Below are 19,159 nucleotides of genomic sequence, written 5' to 3'. Positions count from 1 at the left end.
CAAATAACATAAAGAAGAGTGCATTTTAACACAGATGTTGGTATAAATTACAATTAAGATAAAAAATACGTAGCATTTTCAGACTGTAACTTCAATTCTCTTTCACCAGCTAGTCAAATATTTTCAGATATAACTTTGACTCTCTTTCACTAGGTAGTCAGGAGACCAAGAAAAAGTGTCCATGTGGGATTGCAACAGCTAGTGGAAATTACATTGTCTCTATTAAATTTGTCATGCTCCACATAAAAAGTCAGAAATATTATCTTCCCATCATATTATTCAACAAGGTTTAAAGCTTTGTACATATATGTCAATTATTAAAACAGGAGAATAATGCTTCTACTCTAGTTTCTGTAGAATTCTGTCAATCAATTTGACATGTAGGCAGCAAACCCAGCTCTCTAGTTCAGTCTAATGTCAGGCAAATGGTGGGAAAAGAGTTTTTAGAGAAAGTGAATGGACTGGGGGTTGGTGAGCACATATGCCAAAGTGGCTTAGTTGTGTTCTATGCATTAATTCATTTGCACCTATAAAAATGTAAATGCATACTGATTTAGTCTGGAAATGAAAGCACCTTGCATCTCGGTATGTTAGTTTATATTGGATCAGCGAATTATTTAAACAAATGAGTGAGGTGTCAAAATAAGCTACTAAAGAATGCCAGATGGTCCTGACTCCTCTTCTTCTAGTTAATGCTTGTCAGTAATAAGATAATTTGAATAAAATAAATTATTCCCTTGAAAAAAGAAAACTTACCCAATATATAAAATAAACATGGATTACTGTTTATTGTGCCCAAACAGATTTCTTGGCAAAGAAAAAATAATTTTATTCATGTACATAACCACAGCAGTAAGAGAGACATATGTTCTTATTTAGATGTGTTTGTGAGAATTATTCATGAAAACATCTCATTCATTAACATTGAATGTTAAAATATCCAAAGAAGAGTTGTTAGTTTTTTTTTTTTTTAATAAAGAAATTTCTTAAGATGTCAACCTAAAATCAAGACAGTTCCCTACAATCTCAATGGGGTATATTCCTCCAGTTTACATCAATGCTATGAATCTGTTAATAAAAAGCAAAGGGATAAAAATCATTCCTGACATAGAAAAATACACTTCAAACAAGAATGTCTTCCCAGTTAGATAGACAAGTAAAAAAAGAGGTTTCACTAAAGTATTTAGAAACAATATTCCCACTAAACTTCTAGCTCAAAAGTTTTGCTTCTCAAATGGTGTGAATTTCCCTCTATATTATTATAGAAGGCAGTTCTGCCAAGTGTAATATAAAGACCTCTCGACTAGGAGTGATAAGACAAATTTCCAGGCCTCACTGTACATCAGAAGTTAAACACACTTGGCTCAGACTTTAAATGTTCTAAATTCTTTCCTTTAAGAAAATATAGAATGATAATTTTATCATGTCTAAATCATTGGTTTATTCTTATGATTAAAGTCATTGATATAAAAGCACTTTGCATTAATTATACTTGTTTTTGAAGGCCATAAAAAAAGAGCTGAATAATATATGCCATGTTCATTCATGGAATGACTAAACATTGTAGACATGTCAGTTTTCTAAACGCCACTCTATACATTAAAAAAAATACCAATTAAAAAATATTTTTGAAGAATCTGACAATCTTTCCAAAATTTGTTCCAAAGACTAAAGATCCACTGACAGTTAAGTCATTTTAAAGAAGAGGGTGCAGGCTATTGTTACAGGATTTTTACACCCTTTGTGCCTGAAGTTCTTGATCATGCCACCTCAAAGAATGAAGAGGTGGACCAGACAGAGTGACGGGCATCAAAGCATAGTTTATTGAGCAAAGAGTACAAAGCTCCTTGAGAGGAAGGTGGCCCGAGAGGATTGCTATTTTGGTGTTCAAATCTAGGGGGTTTTTATAAGCTCTTCTTAGGAAATACCTTGAGTATCCTGAGTGTAGGCCCCCTATGGAGTGGAGGCTAAGGTGTGCCAATCAGGGCTTTGATCATGCACCTGTCTGCCTATCAGGTTGTTATCAATATGTTGATAGCCATATTGGAGACTGACTGCCTCAACTTGTGATAGTGACCAATGTTTCAGGTTGATTGTTTTGTTTCAGGATGTTTTGCAAAAGTCACTTCTGTAGAGGCTGCTAGATGAGGATGTTCTTGTGGTCTTCTCTAAGCTGTAAAAAGGGTGCCAGTGTGGTTTTTGTCTTAGCTGTCCTGGCTCCCTGTTTCCTTTTTGGGAACCCTGGTCCTTACTAACTAAGTGTCCAACTAACTCCTCACACTATGAAATATCCCTAAGATCTTTAGAATAGAAAAGAGATTTCCAAAATAGAGGTACATATACAAAAACACTTTGAAATGATAAAGGTGACCATATAACCGAATGGTCTATGGTGCTGGGAAAGCTGGCTAAGCAGACAAGAAAAATAAAGCTGGATCCCTGGCCAATATGGATCCTGATAAAGACCTAAATGTAATGAGTAAAACCATAAAGGTGAAGAAGAAAATTCACATCACTCTCACTGTGAGGTAGGGTAGGAAGGGAGGCCTCAAGAGAGGTCAAAAAGCACTCACTGGAAGGCAAAACACTGACTTGATGACATTTGCTGAAAGTTTATCTAAGCTACTCCATGTTATTGCTGCGTTAACATCCATTTTCTTTGGTTAAGGAGCCTTCAGGGACCTTCAAAGGACCAGATCCCTCACATAAGTTCATACCATGGATAGCCAACTGCAGAGGCACAAGCAGATGTTAAGTTCAGGATATCATTTCTCCAATAGCTCTGTGATTGCTACTACTTCCCGGTGCTTTCCCATTAGGGGCCTCTTAGAGAAGACTCTCACGTGGCATACCAAAGCCCTGCTCTTTTGGTTTGAATTAATCAATCTGGCCTTAGCCCTAGAATCCCAAAGCACTCTATCCACAGATCCTAATAAAGGCATAGGTCCCAGATGCTGCCTCTCTCTGTTTGCACTCTGCCTTGACTTCCTTGTTTGACCCTTCCAGGCATTCTGGGTATTTCCTTCAGGGCCTGTGATAAATTCCTAACATCAAAGATTTTATTTAATGAAAGATACTGCAGATGTATGTGCCAGACCTAATGACATTCTGGGAAAAGATATTTAAGATACTAAAACTAATAAGCCATGAATATTTAGAATACAGGAAAAAATTCCTATATATTAATAAGAACACAATAATAACTAGATTTAAAATGGTGAAGGAATTTTCTTTTTTTAAAAAAGATTTATTTATTTGAGAGAGATTGCATGAGTGAGTATGAGTAGGGGAAGAGGCAGAGGTGGAGTGAGGCAGAGAATCCTCAAACAGACTCCCAGTTCATCATGGACCCCAACTTGGGACTAGATCCCAGGATCCCGAGATCATGACTTGAACCAAAATCAAGAGCTTGCCGCTTCACTGACTGAGCCACCCAGATGCCCTAGGACTAGAATTTTCACAGAATAGATGGCCCAAATAATTTTAATCTCATCAGAAATTCAACAAGATAAACTAAATTACCAAATCAAATTAAACTAAAATAGTAAGATGCATGTTCATACCTATCGGTATGGTTACATATCAGCATGGTGCAAAACACAAGAATAATTGCCAATAATGATGTTGTTAAGGGTAAGAAGAGATAACCACCCAAATCACCCACTGCTGGTGGAAATGGAAATATGCAGCCATTTGGAAAATGTAGATGTAATGAACAAAATTACTCTTGATTGTACTCTGTAACTCTGTAATCCAAGTTATATAACAGCATAAAACCAAGTATAATATAGCGCTTAATGTTATCTCTGAAGTCCGATGATTGAGGTTTATTTTACATATCCACTTACTACTGAGCAATTGTTTTCTGTGTCTCAGTTACTTCTTTTGAAAAATTAGAACAGGAATAATGTTTCTTTCAAAATTATCTTAAGGATGAAATGAGTTTATGGAGGTAATATATGCAGGAAAACAGCATATTATAACTATAATAGAAAGTATGAACTAAGAAACATGTGTGAGTGTATTCATCAGATGATTGTTGGTGGACGAAGTTAGAAACATCCTAGATACCCATCATCAGGAGTGATATATGACTGATACATAGTGCAAAATATTAGGCAATTGATAAGATTAATGATCTTGAGCCACAAGAGTAAATCCTATTTAGAGTAAATTTATTTGAGTTAAAAAAAAAAAAGAAAACCAGACTTACCATTTCAGGTTAGACATGTAAAAACCATGGAAAGTGTCCCTCCTCCTCAAAACAAGAAAAAAGCTGAACAAACAAAAAACCACCAATTTCTTTTATATTCAGAGAATTTATGTCAGAAGGCAAAGCTCTGACCCCCAAACTAGAAAGCAAGGCAGATTCAATAGATCTGAATAGAAACTTCACCAAAGCATAGACGCAAGAGGCAAAATAAAGCATATAAAAAGATGCTTAAAATCTTAGGTTACTTTACAAATTAAAACAACATTGAGATATCACCAGGTACCTGCTCGAGTGGCCAAAGTCCAGGGCACTGATGACACTGAATGATGGAGAGGATATAGAGAGACAGGACCTCTTGTTCATTGCTGTTGGGAATGCGGACTGGTCTAGCCACTCTGAAAGACATTTTGGGAGTTTCTTAAAAAACTAAACATATTCTTACCATTCACCGTAGTGATCATACCCCTCAGTATTTACCAAAAGAGCTGAAAACTTATGTCCACACAAAATTCTGCACCTAGATGTTTATAGCTGTTTTCATAACTGCCAAAGCTTGGAAACAACCAAAGTATCTTGTAATAGGTGGCTGTATCAACAAGCTGTGATACAACCAGACAATGGAATATTATTCATTAATAACAAGAAATGAGCTATCAAGCCACTAAAACATATGGAGGAAACAAGCGCATATTACTAAGTGAAAGAAGCCAGTCTGAAAAGGCTACCAACAATATGATTCAAGCAATACAGCATTCTCAAGAAGGCAAAAGCATATGATAGTTAAAAGATCAGTGGTTACCAGGGCTTAAAAGGCTGGGGGTAAGGGCCAAGGGAAGGACGAATAGGACTAGCACAGAGAATTTTTAGGGCAGTGAAACTATTCTGGGCAATATGATGGTAAACATTGATAAGCATTTGTTAAAACCCATAGAACTGTTCAACCCAAAGAGAGAATCCTACTGTAAAGCATGGATTTCAGTTAATAATAACATGTCAATATTGCTTCACTGATTGTAATAAACTACTTCACTAATGCAAGATGTTAGTAAGAGGAGAAACTTAGGCAGTTATGTGGAACTCTATACTTTCTGCTCAGTCTTTCTGTAAAGGCAAAGTTTTAAAAATGAAGTCTACTAATTAGAAAATACAAATGAAGCAACACATATTATAAAAAGATGCAGACATTCTAAGGACATATATCAAACTTACAAGGAAGAAAATTGGAGTCAGGGACAAAGATCAGAAAGAACATAAGTTTTTAGCGACAAAAAATAGTATAATAAAAACAGAAGAATATACTAATAACTTATTTCTCTGCCAAAGAACTCACAAAGAAAAAAAAGCACTAAGGGTTTATTTTTAGTCCTGACAATATGACCATCCATCTTTTAAAATAAAATCAATTTTATTTTGGAAAGTGCTTGGTGATAAAGAGAAATCCAAGAAGGTAGAAAGTGAGGTTAATGAAAGAGATAGGACAAGATCCTCTCTAAATCAGGGTTTTATCTTTAATAAATTTAATGAATTCGCAAATGGAGCGAAGCTGATAAGCATAGCACCAATTTCAGGAACTGACCAAGCAGCAGCATGAGAAAGACAACATTGCCAGTCCAGTAGTCATCATGCCTGAAATTTCCTTTAAATCACCCAGTATTGATGATGGGATACAATGCGTGTGCCAATTACTTCCATCTTTGACTTCTAGGAAGAATCAGGTGTATACCAAGAAGGTCTATCCAGGGCGCTCAGTGGTCATGATACCAAGAAGCACTTTCCAGGAAGTTAGATCACCAGGTAATATACAAGGGAATGTCATCCTCCAGAGGTGACTGATGCAAGCTTTTCTGAAATCCCTAACTTGATCAACAAATGTTAAAAAAATATAGCATAATGATAAAAGTGATTTCTTAATTCTTATGATGAATGTTGGAAATGGGCTCTCACTAGTGATATTCAGTATCCTGAAATAGAGGTTCTCCCCCACGTTTAATGAAGTATCCAACAGTTTATCGGGTTGGCTTTATCCCAAAATATTTCAGCATTAGGGTGTTGTGTTGTACTGTGTTCTGACATTGGTTTTTATTTCTGATAACATGCCACTGATGAGTTGTGGCTCTGGATCAGGTTCTGGAATGAATGTGTCTGCCTCATAAAGGTGTGATCAGAGCACCTGGAAGGACTGAGAGCTGGGACATTTCTGTTGTCAGGACAGGTTTATGAACTGCTCTGTGACCACTTTCTCAGATACTTGTTTAATAACTAACTGTATGTAAGGTCGCATTTGACCTGAGGTTTTGCTCATTACAGCCTCACAGGAAGGCTGTGGGAGATATCAAATTAAGAGCATTCAAGTGGACAGATGTGATCAAATATCCCACAAGAGCAAGTTTAATGTGAACTTAATGTTCTTTGGATTCAGCCACAGGAAAGTACGAGTGATATGGTAAAAGGAGTTTTAGAGTTGTAGGGTATTAGAAAGCAAATCTAAGAAAGTAGAAAGAGCAGTCTGGTTATTCTTTCTGGAAGTATAATGCAAGGAGTAGGTTTGCCCATCCTGAGTGTTCTCTTTCTCAGGCCTAGATAAGGGTTATCTGGAACACAGGCTTCCCCCTTACCTTTCTCTTAGGGCAAAAGGCTGCATCCAAATACAGCTACCCACAGAAAAAGTGATTGTCTCTCCCAAGCAGGGGAAGTCTCCTGTGCTCTCAAAGACCCCAGGTGCTAAGCAGCATGCATTTCCACATAGCACTTGTTAATAAACTAGTATCCAAATTTACATTGCCTGTTTCCAAGCAGTTTATTTCCAAATTGACAAAGTACCTTACCCTTGTGTGATAAAGATCAAGACAGGCCCAAACATACCACCATCTGTTATTATGGGAGAATGAGAGATCTCTGTTTTTTTCTTATGAACTCCAGCCATGCAAAATGTTGCTTTCAAAATAAAAGCTCGACCTCACCACAGACCATGTTGTGGAGTAGTTCCAGGAGTCTGATACTCAACAGGTGACAATGGAGTTTATTGCACAGAATCGGTATGAAACTATTATGTGAGTACAGAAAATGAAAATGGAATCCAAGGAAGTTATATAGTTGAAAGCAGTTTGTTAGCTGTTGTAGAAGGTAAGATGACCTGAGAATATCTGAATTCTAAAGAAAGATGATGGAAAAGGTGAAAGATGCTGAAAAGCATAAGAGGTAGAGGATAATCAACAGAGGAAAACCCCTAAAACAGACAGAAGGCACACTGTTCAGGACACAAGTGGGAAGAGACTCAACAGTTAGGTGGACAGCTCTCCCACTGCAGCAAGAGGGGAGCTGGCCGTTGATAATAAGAGCTAGTTTGTAAGACGTTCTAATGTTCCAATCTCATATATTCTTAGACAATTTCTATTTTTTTTTCTCTAACTGAGCAAGATTAAGCCGTGTGATTTCCTAATTACTGTGGTCAAGAAACATACCTCTCACGAGTCAACCTATGGCTGACTTCCTTATCTGTCCTTAAGCCAATCTCCCTGGCAAGGAGTATGGAAAATGTACTTGCATTAGTCAGGGCAACAATGACTGCTATAATAAACAGCTCAGAAAAAAATTGACATTTATTTCTAGGTACCAAAGAGTTCAAAATGAATTTTCTGTATTGTTGGGTCTCTTTTCTGAGTAATGACTTCGGGATTCTAGGTCTATTTTGTGGCTCTGTCTTCTAGAACTGGTTTGCAAGGTTGCCTTGCATAGGTGACTCAAACTGGTGGAAAGAGAAAGGAAATTCAAGAACAGTAATGAGACAAAGAAGGTCATTATGTAAGGACAAAGGGGTTGAATCATCATGAAGACATAATTATATATACACCAAATGTCAGAGCACCTAAATGTAGCAAGCAAATAAAACATATCTGAAAGGAGAAATAGACATAAAGGCAGTAATAGTGGGGACTTTAATATCTCACTTTTAACAATGAATAGATCATCCAAACCAACAAAAAAATCAGTAAACAAATATCAACTTGAACTCTACCTTAGACCAATGGACCTAACAGACATTTACAGAATATTCCATCCACCAGCAACAGAATACACATTCCTATCAAATGCACATGAAACACTGTACAAGGTAAATCATATCTCAGATCACAATACAAGCCTTAGCAATGGAAAGAAGAATGAAATCATACCAACTATTTTTACCAATCACATGGTGTGCAACTAGGAAGCAGTATGAAACAGTTACATTTACTGTTGTTGCTGTTATTACAATTACTAATATATAAAGATATTCCTGACTACTTTCCTCATAGAGGAAAATATTCATTCTTCCTAAGAAGAAAAATCTAAAATTCCTACAAGAGAATAGAGGGCACTGACAAAACTTAAGACCGTCCTACCTATGTTCCCTGTATCACTCACTCAGAATTAAACTTAAAAATCTGTATTAAGTTATATATGTCTACATGAATTAAATATTAATTATATATGAATTAAATAGCACTTGTACTACTTTATTTGCTGCTTTCTGTATGAATAAAACCTTTACCAATCTGAGCAGATGAAGCACTTTAAGTACTCAAAAGAGGATGTTTAGCATATTGCTAGGAGACCACATTCACATCCTCCATAATAACAGCAGTAATTATGTGCTTCCTGGTGCAGGGCATTAGAAACACTGCCAGTTAGGTCTCAGCATGCCACAGAATTAACTCATACAATCTTGATCATCTATTTCAAGCATCTCATCTGCGAAGCTGACCTATGGTGTAATCAAACTAAATTGTATACTTTTGCTACATTTGCATTTTATTTTCAATTTTCATACACACGCTTCTCATTCATTCTCTGAAATAGCCTTGCTGTAAGACTTCATAAATGGATTTTCTCCCCTCAATTTCTAGTTCAATAAAAAAGCACAAAATTTCTGAATGTTAAAAGTCCCAGTATATCTTTCAGTTTTTTAGACCTCAGTGAAATATCTTCATATTTTGTATTTCCTAAAGACAGAACCATCTAAATTATGCTTTTAGCATTTACATTGTTTGAAGGAACTAGTACATTTTTGCCAAACGAGATTAAGTCCTCAACTTATTTTTAATAATAGCTTCAAGTGTTACAAAGTACTCAATTTAAAATTGAGGCACTAAGTGTCCTTTCTACTCACAGGTGAGGCTGTTATCTGGGAGGCATAGCATTCCCATTTTATTTAATGAAAATGTTCAACCCCTCTTTGCCTTACTGCTCTTACCTGGGACATGAAGAGAGTACTTACCTCTCAGTGTTTTTAAAGATGATAATTTGATAAATATATATGAAGCAGTTAGTGTTTAGCAACATGTTCACTGAATGCCCATCACTACAATTCTTTATTTCTGTTAAGGAACACGATACACATTTTCTTTCTCCAACTTTTTTCACCCAGTAGATTCAAAATAAAATCCTGCCTTTTATTGAAAGTTTGTGTGTATAAGTGAAAATTATATGTATATGTAGAATTTCATAATAAAAGTTTACTGCTTATTCATAGCAGTATATTTCCTTAGGACTGATTTGCTATGGAATTTTTTTAAAAGTGTATCCTTGAAATCTGTAAGAAGTTTATACAACAGTTCCAGCTTTCATGCTTGAAATAAGCCTCCTTACCATGGCTGACTTTAATCACTCTAAACGCCATCCCAGGCTCTCTTACTAGGGGAAGCTAAGAACATGGCAGATGTATTTCTTTAGAATAATCCCTTGGGTCAGGTCCTCTGAGGTTAACTGCCCTAAATAAACAACAGAGCTAGCCTGTGGAGAATGCTTATTTACCCCAAACATATTGCAGAGACAGCTCATCACCTACTTCAATATTTGTTCTATTTTCTGGTGTTAGGATATCTGGTTTTTAGCTTTAACTGCAAATCCCAGCCTTTCTTTGCAGGCTGTGTGGCCTGGCTACTAAGTTCTGGCTATTGATACATACATGACTCTGCTGTGCCCCAGCTTATCAGAAATCTCATAAAAGCTCTTTTTCTCCTTCTCCCTCTTCTTCCTACCTGTTACCTAGAATGAAGAACTGATGACAAGATCTTCACTTACCATCTTGGACCTTGAATTACATTTTAAAGATCAGAACAGAGAGGAAAAAAAAGCAAAAGGGGTAACAAAACAAAAGAAAAAAACCTCTACTATTTCATGGGTCTTCTGGAAACACCGCATACTGTTGGTCAGCTTGTGTCTTGATTCTTTTTCATCACTCAATGCTAAGTTTTGTTCTTACTTTACTAACCCTGCACTGAGTTTCCTATATCATGGTGACAAACCTGACACTTCTATTATGAAGTATATTTATTTTTTTTAAAGATTTTATTTATTTGGCAGACAAAGATCACAAGTAGGCAGAGAGGCAGGCAGAGAGAGAGGGGGAAGCAGGCTCCCTGCTGAGCAGAGAGCCCAATGTGGGGCTCCATCCCAGGACCCTGAGATCATGACCTGAGCCAAAGGCAGAAGCTTAACCCACTGAGCCACCCAGGTGCCTCATGAAGTATCTTTATTTTTCTCTAACTTGTTTTCTGTAAGAAATTTCAGTAACTTTTAAATTTCTTTTAAGATTTTATTTATTTATTTGACAGAGAAAAACACAGCAAGAAAGGAAACACAAGCAGGGGGAGTGAGAGAAGGAGAAGCAAACACCCCCTCCACCCCGCCACCCCTCCACCCCCCACACTGAGCAGGGAGCCCGATGTGGGGCTTGATCCCAGGACCCTAGGATCATGACCTAAGCCAAAGGCAGATGCTTAATGATGGCCACCCAGATGCCCCATAGCTTTTAAATTTCAATTGCAGAATACTCATTTTCCTATTAAGAATTTCTATAATTTGTTTCTATTGTAAAGTTTTTCATAAAAGGATATAATTTACTTTTTTATAAGTTCTAAAATAAATAGTATTTTAAACCAGTGTTGAAAACTTGAAGGCATATTTTTCCTACCATAGCTATGTGATTGATACCTAGCTGCTGATAATAAAAGTTAGAAAATTAATTTATGCTCATGCCATGTTTTCTCCAAAACAAAATTTATATTATTTGAGATATATTTATTGATAACATTTGAAGTCTTTTTAAAAACTATTACTTGGTTCTATTTGTGGGAAGACAGAAATCTAGAACCTTAGATTACTTGGCATGGTTTCAAACCATAGAAAAATGTATAGGAATAAACACATTAGTTTTTTTATACCCAGTTTTTTAATAACTTATTTCATAGCAAGTGTATGGATGGAATAAATAACATCTTAAAATCTGCAATTAAGAAAATATTAAAGCTATAGTAACCTAAAAACTCAAAATGAAATAAATTAAACACAAGATCAGTGAACTGTGGGGAAGACTGAAGTAGGCAAATAAATGTATAATTGGAGTCTCTAAAGGAAAAGAGTGAAAGTAGAGACCAAAAAATTGAATAATGGCCATAATTTTTCAAAATTTGATGAAAAATTTAAATTTGTATTTAGGAAGCCAGGAAGTTGGGAAGTGAGCTCAGTAGAATCATGCCTCCTATAGTCACCCAGAACACAGACCCAGATTATAGAAAATGACAAAACTGTAGACGTATAATCCATAGAAGGTAACTCTAGGTCTTTAAAATCTGTTTCATTACTGAAGAATCAAAGAACAGGCTAAATGATCCCAAATTGCTTTTTAGTTTCAGATTATGTGATTCTGGTATAATGGACAAAATGAACATTGGGCATGGTTGTGAAACACAATAAAGTAGAGGCAGCCTCTCCAGGAAAGGCATGCTCTCAGTCAAAGCAAAAACTTAATTCTCCTGAATGAGTGATGTGATAAATGTTTGATCTCTGCTCTACAATCAAGATTCCATTAGAAGGCATTAATATCTTCTGGAACTGGTCTTCTGTAAGTCAATGATTGTGCTGTGGGAATCTTCCTCCAATCATATCACATGTTATTAAGTCATTCATTAAGGGATATAATAATTCACACAAAAATGGGTTCACTTCATGGTAGCTTTTAACTATACTTTATAATATATATTTATTTTTAATTAGAAGTCATCTGTTTATTAATGCTTAGCTTTCTGTGGTTGGGAATCAGCTCCAAATTAGCAGTCTATATGCCTAGAATCCTCTTCATCATAATATAATCTACTGTAAATGTATTTAACAAAAATTGAACAGGATTGTTGGGTAAAAGAACATTTATAGTCCTACTTACTGACTTCATAAACCATTATTTGTGAGCAATTCATATTTTCTTTATGAAACAAAGACAATTCATTTCGGTTTCTGTATCTTAATAGTCAGAATTCTACTAATACTTTCACTAGTAATTTTGTTATAAGTAAGTTAATTCACAGCTGACATTGAATTTGATTATGTACATTTATAGCATTTAAAATGTCCTCATGAAGGAATTCCTTTGAAAAAAATTTAAATTTTATTCTGAAATTTGAAGTTTTTTACAAAAAAAATTTTTCAAAGAAATTTTTTTTTAAAGATTTATTTATTTATTTATTTATTTGACAGAGAGAAATCACAAGTAGATGGAGAGGCAGGCAGAGAGAGAGAGAGAGAGAGGGAAGCAGGCTCCCTGCTGAGCAGAGAGCCCGATGCGGGACTCGATCCCAGCACCCTGAGATCATGACCCGAGCCAAAGGCAGCGGCTTAACCCACTGAGCCACCCAGGCGCCCCTCAAAGAAATTTTTAATGTTTTTCAAGGCAGCATGGCTCAGTGACTCTCAGGGAGATTGAAATTTTAAATTCTAATCTCAGCTTTTAATTCACCTATTTGGTGGTGCTGGGCAAGGCACTTAACCTCATTGATCCTTCATCTGTAAAATTGGATTGGTAAAAACATGGCTGTAAAGAGCTGTAAATAAGTATAAGTAGCTATTAGAGAATGGATTCCAACCTTTACTCCATAAAAATCAAAGGAACCTAATGGGTATTGTTTAGCATGAGTCATCAACCCTGAAGAAAAGTAGTTAATAGAAGTATTATGAGTCATAGACCCTTTATAAGTCTTTGGAACTCATTAAACTGACACAAAGCTGATGAACAAAATAAAAAAAAAAAAACTGCATTGATTAAAAACACACCATAAGGTAGAATTCAATATTGAGATAGAAGATAAGTTCCCCAAACATCAGGAACATTATAATCCATAATCTGTATCTCTGCTTATGCTGGTTACTATAAATATGATTTAATGCTTCTTACACTTAGCTGGGTTGTGGCAGAATAATTAGTGCATATAATACACAGTACCATGGACAACACATGCCTGCATCAGGAAAAATGAATTTTAATCCCTTTGCCTCCATAAAATAAGGGAAAAATTATAGGTTATCTCAGAACCACCCTTCCCAATCCTGTGGGGGGTGGGGAGTCTAGGAGATAAAAGAGAGGTGTGATTCAAGATGCTTCTAAATAAATTGGCATGGTGTGTCCCCTGTCATAAACTTCTCACTTATCTGAGGTGTTTGTGTTGGTTGCGAAAAATCCTGAATTTGAATTAAGTCCTTTTTAGTGAATTTCAAAAACATAAACAGATTGTCCCAGAAAAGAAAATGACTATGAGGTCTTTTTTGCTTTTTGTTTTGTTTTGTTTTTTTTTAATGACTTAGAGGTTTAATTCATGACTTCAAGTTTCAACTTGTTATTTATTACTATTAGTGTGTAGTATTCTAATATATTCATAAAACAAGAAAACCACAGGATTTCTTTGCAAGAAGTCAACTATAAACAGAACAGAAGTAGGACACCTTCTTCCTTTCTATACTCTTTTCCAAAAATTTTAAGATATTGATTTTGATCAGAAAAAATATATCCATTTTCTCATAACTAAACATGTCAGGATTCATATTGGTGACAAATCCAACATTTTCTGTTTGAAAGTGGTAAAATGTCTAACTCCCCATTTGTGCCTGCCATTTATTATTGTACTTGCCTTGATCAGCTGCTCCTTTGGGGAGGGATGGATTTTAGCTTTAACATTGATGGTTGGGAGTTAAGTGAGAGACAGAGAGAGAAAGCATGTATGGATCCGTAAAATTCCATCATGGCTTAAGACTCTAGCACAGCCTGGGTGGCTCAGTCATTAAGCATCTGCCTTGGACTCAGCTCATGATCCCAGGATCTCTGGGATCAAGCCCCACATCAGGCTCCCTGCTCAGTGGGAAGCCTGCTTCTCCCTCTCTCACTCCCCTGCTTGTGTTTCCTCTCTCTCTGTGTGTCAAATAAACAAAATCTTTAAGGGGAAAAAAAAAAAAAAGATATCCAGACAGAATTTTCCTATTGCCATCCTCATGGCTGGAAACTGAAGCTCTCAGGTCAATGGCTTGAGCATTCACTTATGACATTAAAGACAACATTCAGAACATTGGAAGCATCTTATTTAAAATTGTAATTATGTCCTCTTTCTTAGATTTGCCTTTACATCTTGACATTTAGGAAAATATGAAATCATTAACCAAATTAAGGTCATTTGAGATTTCCCAGTAAGTATAATAAAAACAAAAACAAACAAAAAACAAAACAAAAAAAACCTGCCATTGCAGCCACATAAAAATCAACCAAAACAAAATATTATTTCACCTCAAATTTTGCATGAAAGTTGTGAGTCACAGTTTCTGACATAGCAGATACTATTTTCTTTTTTTGATTGTGTTTGAGGTTATCAAACATGTTGATACTATTCAGATCTTTGTATCCTAGATTTTTTGTTTTTTATTTATTGTACCTCTGTGGATCTTTCTTCCATTGATTTTTCTTTTGCTTTGTGTTTAGAAAGCATACTTCTAGCTTTAATAAAAATGGTAGCTAAGAATTCAATGAACATATAGGTTACTGACATGAAGGTCCTAATTTCAAAAATTATCCTCCTGAAATTTCTATTATCATATTGTATACTTTAGTTTTGAAATCACCTTAAAATCTGAAATACCATAAATTCTCTGATATACATACACACCTGTTAAGAAAAAGAATACCATAAACTTAATTTCAGCAAGAATTGATTACCTTGCTTGTTATTATACACCTGTGCATTATCTTTCAAAAGCTTAAAATTCAAGGTCTTTGTAGAGTAAAGAGGTTAATGATAACATGAGCCTAATGAATTATTTAAAGCAAACCCATAAACCTGATAAACATTCATCTCTTCTTATTAGATAACATAGGTAGAGACATGGGTTTTGGGTTTGAACTGAATAGAATTCAAATTTCAATCCCTCCCTAACTCTTCCTTATCAGTAAAGTAAAATATAATGCTTCACCTTCAGGATGAAAACTAGAAATTAAAAAAAAGTCATCTTGCCTTGAATTGATCAAATAGAGGGTGCTGGACAGATATTAACTCATTCTTACAATTAATACATAACTAGATGCTTGTTTATTGAATTTTGCTTAAGTTCTTGAATGCTGCTAAGACAGAAGAGGAAGCCTGTAAGGGCAGGTAGCACTTTGTATGCCCTGGAGGAGTCCAGGAACAAGTATCTGTTAACAAACAAGATTTCTGAGAACCTGGACCAAAGTACATTGCCAAGAACATGCTGGTTGTTACCATTTTCCCACTGTATGGAGAAAGTCTCCAGTGGAAGAGAATGAAACCACTCTGCAGAGAAAGGCAGATGCCTTTCTGTGTGTAAATGAAGGAAAACCAGATTAATCTGAGTATTTGAGGCACTTTCAGATTTATCCCTGTACTTTTTGTAGTTTAATGTATTTTTTTAAGAGTTAATTAATTAATTAATTAATTTGACAGACAGAGATCACAAGTAGGCAGAGATGCAGGCAGAGAGAGGTGGGGGTGGGGGGAGCAGATTCCCTGCTGAGCAGAGAGCCCAATGCTAGGCTCAATCCCAGGACCCCAAGATCATGACCTGAGCCAAAGGCAGAGACTTTAACCCACTGAGCCACCCAGGCACCCCAATACTTTTCCATCTATTAAAATTTATGAGCCAACAAAAGCCTCAATTTTTAACTTAAGCTAGGAGATTGGGTTTCTACCTTACAAAGACCAAAAAAAAAAAAAAAGAAAAAGAAAAAAACCTAAATATTTTTATTATGTCAATGACCTATGAACTTAGAGAAAACCTACATTTAAGTACTGACTTGGTTTATACTAGCTATCTAAAACAGAGAAAATCCCAATCTCTTGAAATCTCATGGTCTGCATGTAGCAGACCTACCTGTCTCACAGTACTGGGCTTTGTCAAAATTAAGTACTTTTTTTTTTTTTGCTTTGTTATCAGTATATTAAGGAGACATTCATACATTCCAATTGCTTAATTCTGATAACCAGACTTAAGCTTGTGAACATGACTTTTTAAACATACAATTAAAGCTATTCATCATAATTTGCTATACTACCAACATTAAATTACAGTTACTTCGGAGCATTATTTAAAGTAAGCCTGTAACATACCTTAAATTAAAAAAAAAAAAAAAAAAACTTCCTATCTCATACATGCAAACTTCTCCACGTAAATGTCTCTTCAGTGTAAGTTACCCTGCTCCCGAAGCCACTACTCTGAAGCTTATCATGGTCCAAAATGAAGGCAAAAAAGTATAACCAGGACTGATATATATACATATATATATGTATATATATATTTAAAAAGGGGGGGAGAAAAAGATGGCACAGAAGGGAATGCAATTCTACAAGTGCAAGCCCTCAAGCAGCAGCATATGACAAACCCCTTCTTTAAAGAGGTATCCTTTCTATCACTGATACCACAGGCCAAATTACATAGCATGCCATCTTCAAGTAACAGTTGAGGCAATAAATGCAGAGGCATCACAATGAATCCTACTTAACATAACTATAGACCAACACTTCTCTACAAATTCTTTGTCTGATTGCCAATTAAATACAAGTTTTAACTTCATAGCTTAACAATTAAGGGTCATACACTGAAGTCAATACATGCACCCAGCATTTCAGTCTGAGCTGTTTCATATACATAGAACTGAAATTAATTACAAGGTATAGCCTAACAAATGCTAGGGGAGATTTTTTTTGAAAGCAGTTTTTACAAATATTAAACTTATCTTCCACACTGAAGTCATCATACATACAGGGCAAAGTCAGAGCTTTTATATTTGAGTTTATTCTTCATTTAACTTTTAAAACACTACTATAGTTGAATATTAAAACAAAAACAATAGCAAGTAGTGAGCTATGATTAAAGTCCTTCACTCATTCACTACTGCACATAAAATGCCAGCAGTGTTATTCACTGGCCCCATTAAGAGGTCTGACACTGAACACCACCCCTGGGATGATGCTCATCATCCTCATATGCTTCCCCATTGTAATGGCGCCGTCTTTCCTGATTTGGATCAAAGTCCACCAGTTCTACCTGGTCGATTTCATCAGTCTCTTCTACTTCCTTCCTCTCAGGTAGGAGTTTTTCCAGCAAAGAGTGTTTATCAGGAGACAGAAAGCCATTCTCAGGAAAATTTACCTTAAATTCGATGATGAGGCGACCCTTCTCATATGGCCTACGATAAATTGGCATGCCTTCATTTAGCACACACTTGATATCTCCATGCTTGACAATTTGACCTGGATGAGAGGTGACGACAATGGTTCGGTTGTCAAGAGTAGATATTGACTTTTGAAAACCGCACAGTGCTTCAACCAGCTGTATGTCCATACATATGAAAAGGTCTTCTCCTCACCGAGTAAAAACAGCATGGTCCTTCTGATCTAAAACAATGATAATATCTCCTGGTTCCAGTCCTGATTCTTGGTCTCCCTCACCATGGAATGTTATCTTCTGGCCATCTTTCGTGCCTTTGTCAATATGAACTTCTAGAATCTTCTTCTCTCGAACTATCTTCCTTCCATTGCAGCTTTTACATCTATCTTTAGCACTGATCCGTTCCCCATGGCCCTGGCACTCCATGCACACAGACTGAATTTGCTGAACCATTCCAGGTCCTATCTGATGAATTCTTATTTGCATTCCAGTACCTCGGCAATTGGGACAACACTCAACTGCTCCTTTCTTACCACCTCGGCCTTCACATTTATCGCAAATCACATTCTTTTGCAGAGCTAGTTTTCTTGTTGCCCCGTTATATAAATCTTCTAAGGTTACTGAGAGCTGATGCACAACATTTTTACCTCTCCTTTCTCTCTGCATTCTTCCTCCTCCAAAAAACATATCAAAGATGTCCATGGGGGAGCCAAAACCACCACCAGCTCCACCTTCTTTAATTGCCTGTTCACCTCCTTTGTCATATAATTCCCTTTTCTTTGCATCAGAGAGTACTTCATAAGCTTGAGAAATCTGTTTAAACTTCTCTCCTTCATTTGGATTCTTATCAGGGTGGTACTTCAAAGCCAGTTTCCTGTAGGCCTTTTTCAGTTCTTCTTGGGTGGCATTGGGTTTGACCCCCAAAACATCATAATAAGTGGTTTCTTTCACCATTTTCTAGAGCCGGTGAGAGGGCCGAGGCCGATGTGGGGGAGCGGGAAGGAGCGCGTTGCTGGGCGCAGCTCGGGTAGCAGCCGCTCCTCCGCGTCTCACCGAGTGTTCTGGAAAGTTCCCAAAATTAAGTACTTTTATTATCATGATTCTTACTAAAAGTAATTTTTAAAAACTCTTTTCCTAGTTACTCACATGCATATAAGCAGGGAGCTATTGTTTAATGTGAGGAAGACTGCAAATGCTGAGTTAACAAACCAAAACCCACTGAACCAATCTGAAGTTATGGCCAAGGACTCCTGGTTCTCATTTTGCCTTAATTGTATTATTGTGAGATCACAAGTAAATAATTCAACCTGTTTCCTCATAGATGATGAAAGCCCAAAGTGATCTTTCTACTGATATTATCGAATGCCTCATAAATGCTTAAGTTTGTTCATATTATTTCTCTTGATTAAATGTGAGATTCAAGGATGTTAAATATACTGGCAATTATTTCCCATTAAAATAAAAAATGTT

The 19,159-nt window shown here is 36.1% G+C and overlaps 1 pseudogene across 1 annotated transcript; it reads right to left on the bottom strand.

Moving 5' to 3' along the window:
• Positions 1-16,436: 16,436 nt before the first annotated feature.
• On the bottom strand, positions 16,437-18,761 carry LOC309846909 (dnaJ homolog subfamily A member 1 pseudogene; annotated as a pseudogene). The gene has a single exon. The product of its transcript is annotated as a dnaJ homolog subfamily A member 1 pseudogene (transcript).
• Between the last annotated feature and the right edge of the window lie 398 nt (positions 18,762-19,159).

This window comes from Mustela nivalis (assembly GCF_964662115.1).
Source record: "Mustela nivalis genome assembly, chromosome: 1".
Taxonomy (NCBI): domain Eukaryota; kingdom Metazoa; phylum Chordata; class Mammalia; order Carnivora; family Mustelidae; genus Mustela; species Mustela nivalis.
The sequence above is the reverse complement of the archived record's forward strand: the minus strand, read 5'-3'. Positions and strand labels throughout refer to the sequence as shown.